The 11,338-nt window shown below is 34.1% G+C and overlaps 1 non-coding gene across 1 annotated transcript; it reads left to right on the top strand.

The window, feature by feature from the left end:
- Window positions 1-8,585: 8,585 nt before the first annotated feature.
- On the top strand, window positions 8,586-8,692 carry LOC148764157 (small nucleolar RNA R71). Its single transcript, XR_016024900.1, has one exon. It is a non-coding gene; the product is annotated as a small nucleolar RNA R71 (small nucleolar RNA).
- Window positions 8,693-11,338: the final 2,646 nt, after the last annotated feature.

Raw genomic sequence — 11,338 nt, 5'->3', positions numbered from 1 at the left:
TTTGAATTGAATGGCTTATGTTAATAAATGAGCATGAATGGCTAAACTGATTTTGGTGTTAGAATTATTTATACTGTGTGTTCAGCCATGAGAGGCTAGGTTGCAATAAATTGCCATGTCATGCTAGAATGAATTTTATTGATTGGTGGATTATATATTAATTATTTACTGCAAAGGGGGTTCCGTGGACCAGCCTATTAGAGGGGCACGGTAAACTCCATTATATTATTACCTCGAACGGAGAGGCGCGTAAGGTATCTCCTGGGGTATAGCTTAGGGTTCACTTCATGCCAAACCACCACGTGAAGGGGAACTCAGCCAACGCTAAGGAACGGCTGTATTTTTCTCAAACTAAAATATATTTTAAGTATATACAAGATTTTAACAGCCTTGGCGGACTCGGTTAGATGCCCTGTGCAAGGTATCACCGAGTATGAGTTTTGGCACGAGCCAAAGTTTTAAGAAATTCATAAGCCAAGTTGATTTCTCGATTTTTATGGATTGATTTTATTTGGTTGAAATGAGTTGAAAGGTAATGAAATTACAGTATGATGATTTATTTTAATTGTCTCTATTTACTCGACTTTAGATAGTTTAGATGGTATCTGTTTACTCACTGGGATTTTATAATCTCACCACCCTCATTTCCTCACATTTCAGGCTCAGGGAATTCCGTAGTTAGCTGACTTTGACAAGGACCTTCATTTGGACTCGAATCGGTAAAAGCTGTAGGTTTCCAGCTTCCGATGCATTTTGGATAGATATGGGCCCACGTGTCACTGTAAAAGAAATTTTATGCTTTGGTTATTTGCTTTATAGTATATATGAATATAATTATCTTTTACGCTATAAGAATTATGTACCGATAGTTTTATGAAAATTATTTTACAAGAAAATAGTTTATTTTATTGAATATTTTTATCATATTCAAATGGTCAAATTTTCACTTCAAATGAACGTTTTAGATACTTAATTTTTTTTTAATCATTAAATATATATTTTTGACTTACCTACTACATTTTTAGCAAGTTTCGAGGTTTTCGATAAAAATGACGAAAATGCCCCTGTGAGCCAAAAAAAAAAACAATATGTTATGTTATGATTTGGAAATGATTTGTAATCCTTCGTATTTTGATTATTTGATAACTATTGCTCACCGGGGAAGTGCGAAAGCTGATACGAGAGCCTTGCGAGGTTTCGATCGACATTCGGGGTGAAGAATGTTTGTCGAGGCTTCGCGGCGGTTGTCACGGGCTCGATGGGGAGTTCCGGGTCGTGACATTTTGCCTTCCCTTACATCTATTAGTGCACTTGTAGTGGCTAATAATAGATGTCCTAGTATGATTAGAACCTCTTGATCTTCCTTCATCTCAAGTACTATGAAGTCTACTAGAATGGACAGTTTTCCAACTTTAAGCAAGACATCCTCTATCACCCCACAAGGGTGCCTTATTATTCTGTCAACTAGTTATAAGGTGACTGTAGTGGGTTGAATCTCCTTTAGTCTAATTCTCCTAGCAACAAGTAAAGGCATAATTGAGACTCCAGGACCTAAATCACACAAAGTGTCAAGCCCAGCTCTATAATATATTTACCATATTGTATAGGTACTTGATAGAATGTCTGCATACTTGAATGCGTCAAAAATCATTAAAAGACGATATTGTACCTAATGGTACAATTAAGTTGATTTAAGCCTCGAACTAGTCCAAATAGACATTTTAAGATGCATTTGAGAGTTATTGAACCTTAGAATGACTTAATATGGTGATTTGTAGTTCGGAGATTGATTTAGAGTTAAATTAGAATTTTCATAACGTAAGGGTAAAATGTTCATTTTGCCACCTGAGGGTAAAATTGGAATGGTGGATGAAATTTTGATCAAATTTGACTATTGGAACATAATTTGAGCTTGAGAAGTGAAAAATTTTAATTTCGACATTTTTTCGAGCATAAGGGCAAAATGGTCATTTTACGTGTCTATGGGGGCAAAATTGGAATTTTTGAAAATTTGCACCACCATGACACTTGTCAAGCCCTTGAATTTTACCGATTATACTTTGGATAATTGAGGTATTTTATGTTGTGGTGGGAGAATGCTTAATTATTAAGTTTAAAAATGGACCAATTAAAAGGTGACACATGGCAAGCTTTAGTTATTTTAATATTTCCTTTAAATAAAAAGAAACCAGCAATCACCTCTCTTATTTCATTCTTCATGGTTGGCTAAGACAAGAAGAAAGAGAAAAAAGAAGAGAAAAAACCCTAGTGAGCAAAAATTCAAAGGAAAATTAGTGGATTTCAAGGAATTAAGCAAGTAAAGGTAAAATTTCTTGATTTTAGCTTGTGATCTACCTTTCCTTTGCATTCTTTTTCATTTTCCATGGTTGAGAATCAAGTTTGCATGAAGATACCTTTGCTGGCCAGACATGGGAGGAGGGGTTTTGATCTTGGATTTAGCTAGATTTCATGTTATTCAAGTGTTTTTGGTTATTTGGTGATGTTTAGCATGGAAAACAAGCAAGAAATTTCATGCCCTTCACCCACACCCATTAGCTAAATTTTTCAAGAGAGAAATTGGAAAATGGACTTTGATGAATTTCATGCTATTTAGGTATTTTTAATTGTTTTATGATGTAAAGTGTAAAAATCAAGCATGAAAAACGACATATTATTCATGAACCCTCCATGGCCGAATTTTTCCAAGAGAAAATGTTGAAGATGATTTTGCTATAATTCATGTTAGCTAGCTTATATTTGATGATTTGGAGTATTGGAAGTGAAATGAATTTATTTGGAGTTGAACTGGATATTTTGGCTAATTAACTGGTGTATAGTGTGAATTAGGTCAATACCATTTCAGCCCCATACACAATTGAACCTACATAGAACACCATATTTAGATAATAATCAGAACATTTCACATCCCATTTCATGCATTCATATAGAGCCTAAATTAGTTTTGTAACGATTTAGCACAAATATAGTAAATTGCTTGTTGTGCATTATGTCTAGGTGGTGAAACTTTCGATAAGGATAAGGAGATTGTACCCAAAGATCGAGATTAGGAGTACCTCGATTCTCGATATTGTGAGTAACTTTATTATCATCTTAATTATCTAAAGTAGTTTTTATTCGTTTTTGTGATTTTATAGAAAAATGAGTTTAAATGGTAAATCCTTATGTTTTATAAGTAAAATGTGATTAAATGAAATAAGTTTTATAAATCATTTTGAAATTGAATGATGATTTTAGAAATTGAGTAATTGTGGACTGTTTGATTGTGTTGTAAATTTATGGTTTGAATTGAATGGCTTATGGTGATATTAGCATGCATGGCTGAATTGGAAATTGTGTAGAAATTGTATGAATTGTTTGTTTTGCCTTAACAGGCTGGGTAGTAATTTAATTGCCATGTCATGTTGTCGAAACTTTTATTGATTTGGTGGGATATTGATTATTCACTGCAGTGGCGGGTTTCCATGGACCAGTGTCATGACCTAGTACTCCTTTCGAGCTAGTGATAACCGTCGCGATGTCCCGATAGACACTCATTAACCGAAATGCCAATCGAAATCCTGCAAGGTTTTAATATCAGTTTCTGATTTCCCCTGTGAGTAATTGTTGCCAAATATCACGTTCTAAAAGATTTTAAACTATTTCCAACTTAAAACAATAAAAAAAAATAATTTTCGTCTCATAGGGGTATTTTGGTCATTTTTCCTAAAAATTTTAATACCAGTTAATAATGTAGTATATAAGTGCAGAACACATATTTCAAAATCAAAAATAACTTTAGATGTCTAAAACATTCGTTTAAAATAAAATTATGACTGTTAGAATAAAATAAAAATATTAAACAAAATATTCTATTTTCTTATAAAATAATATTTTTTAGAACACTACGTAAATAATTTTTTCAGCATAAAAGCAAAATAAATTCCTACATACAGTAGTATAGATAACTAGAGTATGAAATTTAATTTACAGTGACATGTGGACCCCCGAATGACAAAAATGAACAAAGGCTGCAAGCCTACAATTTTTGAGAAAGTAAAGCCAACTATAGCCTTCGACGATATTAGCTATCTACAGCCTATACTGAGCCTGAAATGGATGGAAAGGAGGGTGGTGAGATTATAACATCCTAGTGAGTAAACAAACATCATCAAAAATATCTAAAGTCGAGTAAATGGAGACAATTAAAATATTCCATCTCAATAAGTATTTCATAACATAAATATTTATTTCATTTAAATAATCAACATGGCTTCTGAGTATCTTAAAAGCTTGGCTTCTGCCAAAATCATTCTTGGGAATACCTTGGCCGAGGCATTTAACCGAGTCCGTCAAGGCTGTTAAATAATTTCGTATACACATAAACATATTTTTATTTTGAAAAACACAACCGTTCCTTAGCGTTGGCAGAGTTCATCATCACAAGGTGGTTTGGCGTGACGTAAACTCTAACCATACCTTAGGAGATACCCTACGCGCCTCTCCGATCGAGGTACGTATATAATTGGATTTCGTGCTCCTCTAATACGTTGGTCCACAGAACCAGCCCATTGCAGTAAGCGAAACCCACCATACAATAAAATTTTGACAGCATGGCATGACTAATATTATACTACCTAGCCTGCAAATGTAAAACAGAACAATTCATACAGTTCACAAACCACAATTCCAGCCAGCCATGCCAACACATTATCATAAGCCATCAATTAGAACCATAAATTACAACACATCAAGTGGTCTCTAGTTACTTTATTTTCAAAGCCATCATTCAATTTCAAGACAATTTATAAAATATTTTCATTTAAACACATTTTGTTTATAAAACCTAAAAATTAACCATTTAAACTCATTTTCCATAAAATTCACAAAAATCGAATAAAAGACCACTTTAGATAATTAAAATGATGATAAGGTTACTCACTATTTTGGAAGTCAAATTTTTAGAGTACTCCAACTACTGATCTTCGGATGCAATTTCCTTGCCTTTATCGGAGGACTCACCACCTTGACATAGTACAAAATCAAAAAACTTACTACATTGGTACTAAATCGAAATTAAACTAATTTAGACTACTAACGCATGATATGGAATGCAAAATGCATGGGTAACCATCTAAACCCGGTATTGGCCTAATTCTTCTTATCACCCGATTAATTGGCTAACGTGTCCAATTTAGCTCCAAATTGCTCCATTTCTTTTCCAACACCTTAATTCACCAAACACAAGTCAAATAACCTAAAATTTGGCAAAACCATCTTCACTTTTCTTCTGAGAATTTTCGGTCAATAATGGTGCATTAACATCGTGATTTTTCCTACTACTTTTCTACACCATAATTCATCATTTTCTAACCAATTTTCTTAAAATAAAAAAAATCAAATTCAACCTCACTCAATACAAGGTAGGTTCGACCATTGATGGGTGATGGGAAAAATGAATTCTTTTCTTGTTGTTTTGCTTCTAGACATGATAAACTAACTAAAACCACTAACATAACTTGAAATCAAATCAATCCAACATCATTCTCTCTCCATGCCTATTCGGCTAGCCATGAATTCACCATAAAAATATGAAATTTAACCATGAAAAATAAGGAGAAATGCTTAAGGAAAATAGATTTCAAGTTTAAATTGAGAAATCCTACCTTTTTCACTTGTTTTTCTTGATTTTCCACACTTTTTCTCTTGAAATTCTCCACCTAAGGTTTGTTCTTTCTTTGTTTCCCTCTTTTCCTTGCTTGGCCGAATATTTGGAGAGAAGTGAGAGGTTTATAGGCTGATTTTTAAAGGAAATAATAAAATATTCTAAGCTTGACAAGTGTCATTTTATTATTGGTCCATTTTTAAAACTTTAAAAATATAAACTTTTTATCTCCACCACATATATTTTCTCATTTATCCATAACATAAAAAGTCAATGGATGAATTCTATGAGCATGACAAGTGTTGGGTGTGTAAAATGACCATTTTGCCCATAGGGTGGTAAAATGACTATTTTGCCTTTATCCTCAGAAAAACACCGAAATTAAAATTCTTCACTTATCAAACTCAAATTATACCCCAAATGATCAATCTTAGTGAAAAATTTCATCTAACTCTCACATCTTAACCTCGGGTGGCGAAATGACCATTTTACCTGTAGATCATGAAAATTCCAATTTGACTCCAAATTGGTCTTCGAACTCCAAATCACCATTTTAAGTTGTTCTGAGAATTTAAAATTTAAAATTTCACCTTAAAATCTTCATTTGATCTAGTTCGAGGCTTAATTCAACTTAGTTGTACTATTAAGTACACTACCGACTTTTTACGATTTTTCGAGGCTTTCCTAGCATGCAAGCATATTGTCAATCACATGAATGACATGGCAAGTATTTTATAGAGTCAGGCTTGACAACCAGCCTATTAGAAAGGGGCAAGGTAAATCCAGTTATATTTTACCTTGGTACGAGAGGCGCGGAGGGTATCTCCTAAGGTAAAGCTTTAGAGTTCACTTTCATGTCGAACCACCACGTGAGGGTAAACTCAGCCAACGCCAAGGCATGAGCCAAGTTTTTAAGAAATTCGTAAGCCATGTTGATTATTTGAGTGAAATAAATTTATTTTATTTAGTTGAAATGAGTTTGAAACGTTATGAATCATAGTACGATGAACTATTTTAAGTTGTCTCCATTTACTCGACTTTAGAGATTTTAGATGATGTTTGTTTACTCACTGAGTTTATATAAACTCACCACCCTCTTTTCCACTCATTCCAGGCTCAGGACAGTTAGTAAATAGCTGATTTTGTCGAGGGTTATTATTGGACTCGCCTCCTCAAAAATTATAGGTCCACAACCTTTGTTACCTTTAGTCATTCAGGGACCCACACGTCATTATAAATTAAATTACATACTCTGGTTATTTGTGTTACCATATATATATGAATTTATTTTGTTTTTACGCTGTAAAAATTATTCACGTAGCGTTTTATAAATATTGTTTTATAAGAAAATGGAATATTTTATTCAATATTTTTATTTTATTCTATTAGCTACGATTTCACTCTAAATGATTGTTTTAGACATAAAAACTTGTTTTTAGTTATGAAATGTGTATTTTCTCCCATGTGTTATATTTTCGACGGGTTTCAAAATTTTTGGGAAAAATGACCAAAATGTCCTTGTGAGACAGAAAATATATTTTTTAATTTTTTTATTGTTTCGATTTGGAAATAGCTTATAATCTTTTAAAATATGATGTTTAGTAATTGTTGCTCACAAGGGAGGTGCAAAAACTAATATTAAGCCTTATAAGGCTCGGTTGACATTTCGGGTAATGAATGTCTATCGGGACATCGAGGCGGTTGTCATGGGCTCGAAGGAAGTACCGAGTTGTGACACAAAGTTTTTGAAAAATTAAAATTAACAATTGAGTAACGGATAGAAAAACTCATTGGGTCCTTAAGCTTTAATGGAAGCTTGTTTTGGATTATTGCACTACACTCCTTAATGAGTGTAGTTGTCTCAAAGTACTCTACTTTCCTTTTATTTGTCAATATGTCCTTCAAAAACTTCACATATGATGGCATTTGCTCTAAAGCTTTTGCAAAAAGAATGTAGATGTGAAGCTTTTTGAATACCTCAAGAAATTTTTGGAAGTGTTTATCAAGCTTTTGTTTTTAAAGGCACTAAGGAAAGGGTGGTGGTGGTAAAGTTGTCTTTGCTTCTTTCTCTTGACTTTGCTTATCACTTCTCTCAATCACCTTTTTATTCTCAATAGGCTCATCTTGGAAATTAGCTTGCCTAACATTATGTTTAACCTCTTTTTCGCTCTTCAAGGTGATTGCCATAACTAGTTCCTTACCTTTTCTCCCTGGATTCACCTTTGTATCACTAGGCAATGTTCCCTGAGGTCGATTGTTTAATAAATTAGCAAGTTGACCAACCTAAGTCTCAAGGTTTCGATTAATGCTACTTGAGTCTAAATGAGAGTTGTTTGACTTTGTATAGTGCTATCATTCTGTGTCATGTATTGCCTCAGTAGATCTTCCACAGCTGGCTTCTTTTCTAAATAGATGCGTCGGCTTGTTAGCAAAATCCTAGAGGTCCATTTGGCCTTGGAGTTGAGGACGAACATTGATTATTAGCCCAAGAGAAATTGGGATGATTCCTCCACCCTGGGTTGTAAGTGTTGGAGTAGGGGTTATTCTGTTGTCTATTACCCATAAATTGCACTGCCTCTGTTGAGCTTAGACATTAATGACTTGCATGATTATCTCTATATAACTCACAAGCTATAAAAGGACTTTGCAAACTATTAGTACCAAAAGCTTCAAAAGTTTTAGTTAAAGCAGCTACTTGAGCGAATAATGTTATCATAGCATCAACATGATGAATTCAGCTACCCTCATATGCATTGCTCACTTTGTTGGCCACCGGTAGTTGTTTGCAACCATTTCCTCCAAAATATTGTATGCCTCATCAATTGATTTTGCCATTAAAGCTCCTTCCACAGCAACATCAATGGTGGTTCGAACTTGCCCACTTAAACCCTAATAAAAAGTTTGCACCTGAAGCCACTTTGGGAGACCATGATGAGGACAAAGCCGAAAAAGTTCTTTGTATCTTTCCCAAGCTTCGTACAATGATGCAGAATCTAGTTGCATGAATGATGTAATGTCATTCCTCATTTTACTGTCTTAGCCGGAGGGAAGAATTTGGCAAGGAATTTCTGAGCAAGATCATCCCATGTTGTTATGGAGCTAGTAGGGAGTGCATTTAGCCAAGCCTTAGCTTTATCCCTTAAAGAGAAGGGAAAATGCCTTAACCAAATTGCATCATCTATGACACCATTGTTCTTGAACGCGTCACTAATCTCCAAGAAGTTTGATATATGACCATTTGGATCATCACTTGGAAGACCCCTAAACTAAACCGATGTTTGAATCATGGTGATGATAACTGGCTTGATTTCAAAATTGTTTGCTTGAATAGCTGGCCTTTGAATGCTTGATGGAATTCCTTGTACCAAAGGAACAGCATAATCCCTTAAGCAACGATTGTCAACTACTACATGGTCTTGGATCTGCTATTCACCCTGTTGATCAGCCATTGTGTTTACTAAAGTAACGCCTTGTAGATTCTCTCATCGAAGTCTGTGAAAAGTTCACTGAATTTCTATATCACATGGGATAGTCTCCAAGTTGTTTGCTCTTCTCATACAATAGCTGAACACAATTGCTAAACAAAGAAATAAAACTTAAATTAAGACTAATCTGATGTGAAACCTCAACCTCCATAGACACGTAACTAGAAATAGATGCAATAACACGGATTAGGGGTAATTTTGTCATTTTCTTAGTGAGCTCCTAGAAGTGGGTTTTCTAAAATTATTAAGGTCTAAATAGTACTAAGAAATAAATGAATGATGTATATAATAATGAAATAAACAAAGAAAATATAAGGAATGATAATTTTCAAAATAGGGGTAAAATGGTCATTTTGCATATTAGATCTAAATTTTAAAGTTTTCGTGAACTCGAGTACTTCTACACTATTATGGACTTTGTTTCAGTATCAAAGGAGCAAAAAGTTGAACCAAGGGAAAGAAAGGAGGCAAAGTCAACTATTGAATGGTATTTTTGTAAATAAATGGAACTTCAATCAACTTTAAGCATAAATATCTAATTTCTAGCAGCTTCGTCTAACTTTTAGTAGCTTCTTCTTCTTCTTCCCATCTCTTCTCTCCATTTCACCTTTTTTTCTTCATCTTCCATGGAAGCCTCCCTTGAAACCTTTATAACTTTCCTAAATTAACTCCATTTCTCATGCTTTTATACACCTTATCACAGGGTTTTTCATACTCTTTTACTTCTACACCTGAAAAACCCTCAAAAGTCTTTTCTCAATACTCTTTCACTAGTTGGACATTTTAGAGAGAGAGAGAGAGATTTTCCATAATAGCTTGAAAACTCTTAGAAAGGAATTCAAATTACAAAATCCACCAAGGTGAGTAATGAATTAGGGTTGATTTTAAGTTGTTGATAATGGTTAATAATTAGATTGTGAGTGTTTTATTGTTGAGTTGTTTATATATTTTTTAGTGTGATTAGAGTAGAGTAAATAAATAGCCATTTAATGATAATTGGAAGCTAGTTAGGAATAACTAGTAAAACTTGATTTAGGAAATGGCTTTTAGAATTTTATTAATGCCAATTTGGGTTGGTGTGATGTTATTGTGTGTGATAGGTTCCAACGAAGCCCCACATCTCCATCCGAAGCATTAGACGCAGTTAGAGTCGATCAAAGCATTAACAAAAACGGTGAGTAAACTTGCATTAAAATGTTTTGGGATAAGTGCATACAAGCTTGATTGAATCACTTGAAATATTTGATTGATCTTTTCTGTAAAATATGCATGGGAACAAGCCCTTGATGAAACACTTTTGTGTTGTGGAATATGATTGTGATGAATCCATGTGCACCTATGTTATGTTGATATATATATATATATATATATAGATATATGATATATATATATATAGATATATGATATGTATTAATAAGTAACATTTTGTGGTAATTATAACAGAGTTTGTGCGGTGTGGGAGAGCACATGAGCTGACGATCGGTGGTTGTATATATGTTTGTTGTGTGGTGTGGGAGTGCACAAGATGATTCTAGCTATGTGTGATGTGGGAGTGCAAATGAGCTGATGACCGGTGGGTGTATATATGCTTATATATATATGTATATGTTATAGAGATGATCATGCATACTATAACACTGAATATATATGTGATATCCAACATCCCACATCTGATGTGAATGTGATGTTAAGACCTATATAATAATCCAAGCCCACTTCTACTAGCAACTTGAGCTTAAGCTTTTGAAGGCCACGTGGTTTAGGCCCAAAAAATTGATGGACTAGTGGTTGGACTTGGGTCGTTACAAATGGTATTAGAGCCTGTACCAGTCTGATGTGAGCTTTCACATTGTTCTGGTGATCTTGGTCTTGTGGATGTGATGTTTGGCCTTGATGAGGACATCAAGGATTTGAGTGGGTGGGATTGTGATATCCAATATCCCACATCTGATGTGAATGTGATTGTTAAGACCTATATAACAATTCAAGCCCACCACTACTAGCAACTTGAGCTTAAGCTTTTGAGGGTCACGTGGTTTAGGCCTAAAAAGCTGCTGGGCCAGTGGTTGTTCTTGGCTCTAAATCCTCAAAATAGTTGCTTGTTGCCTTTTCCTTAAAACCTTTGAAAAAGGTCCCTTAAATAGGCTCCAAGTAACCTAATTTTCAAAATCGCATTAAATTTTTATTTTTT

The sequence above is a fragment of the Theobroma cacao genome, chromosome 2, assembly GCF_053813885.1.
Source record: "Theobroma cacao isolate CCN51 chromosome 2, ASM5381388v1, whole genome shotgun sequence".
Classification (NCBI taxonomy): Eukaryota; Viridiplantae; Streptophyta; class Magnoliopsida; order Malvales; family Malvaceae; genus Theobroma; species Theobroma cacao.
The sequence above is the reverse complement of the archived record's forward strand: the minus strand, read 5'-3'. Positions and strand labels throughout refer to the sequence as shown.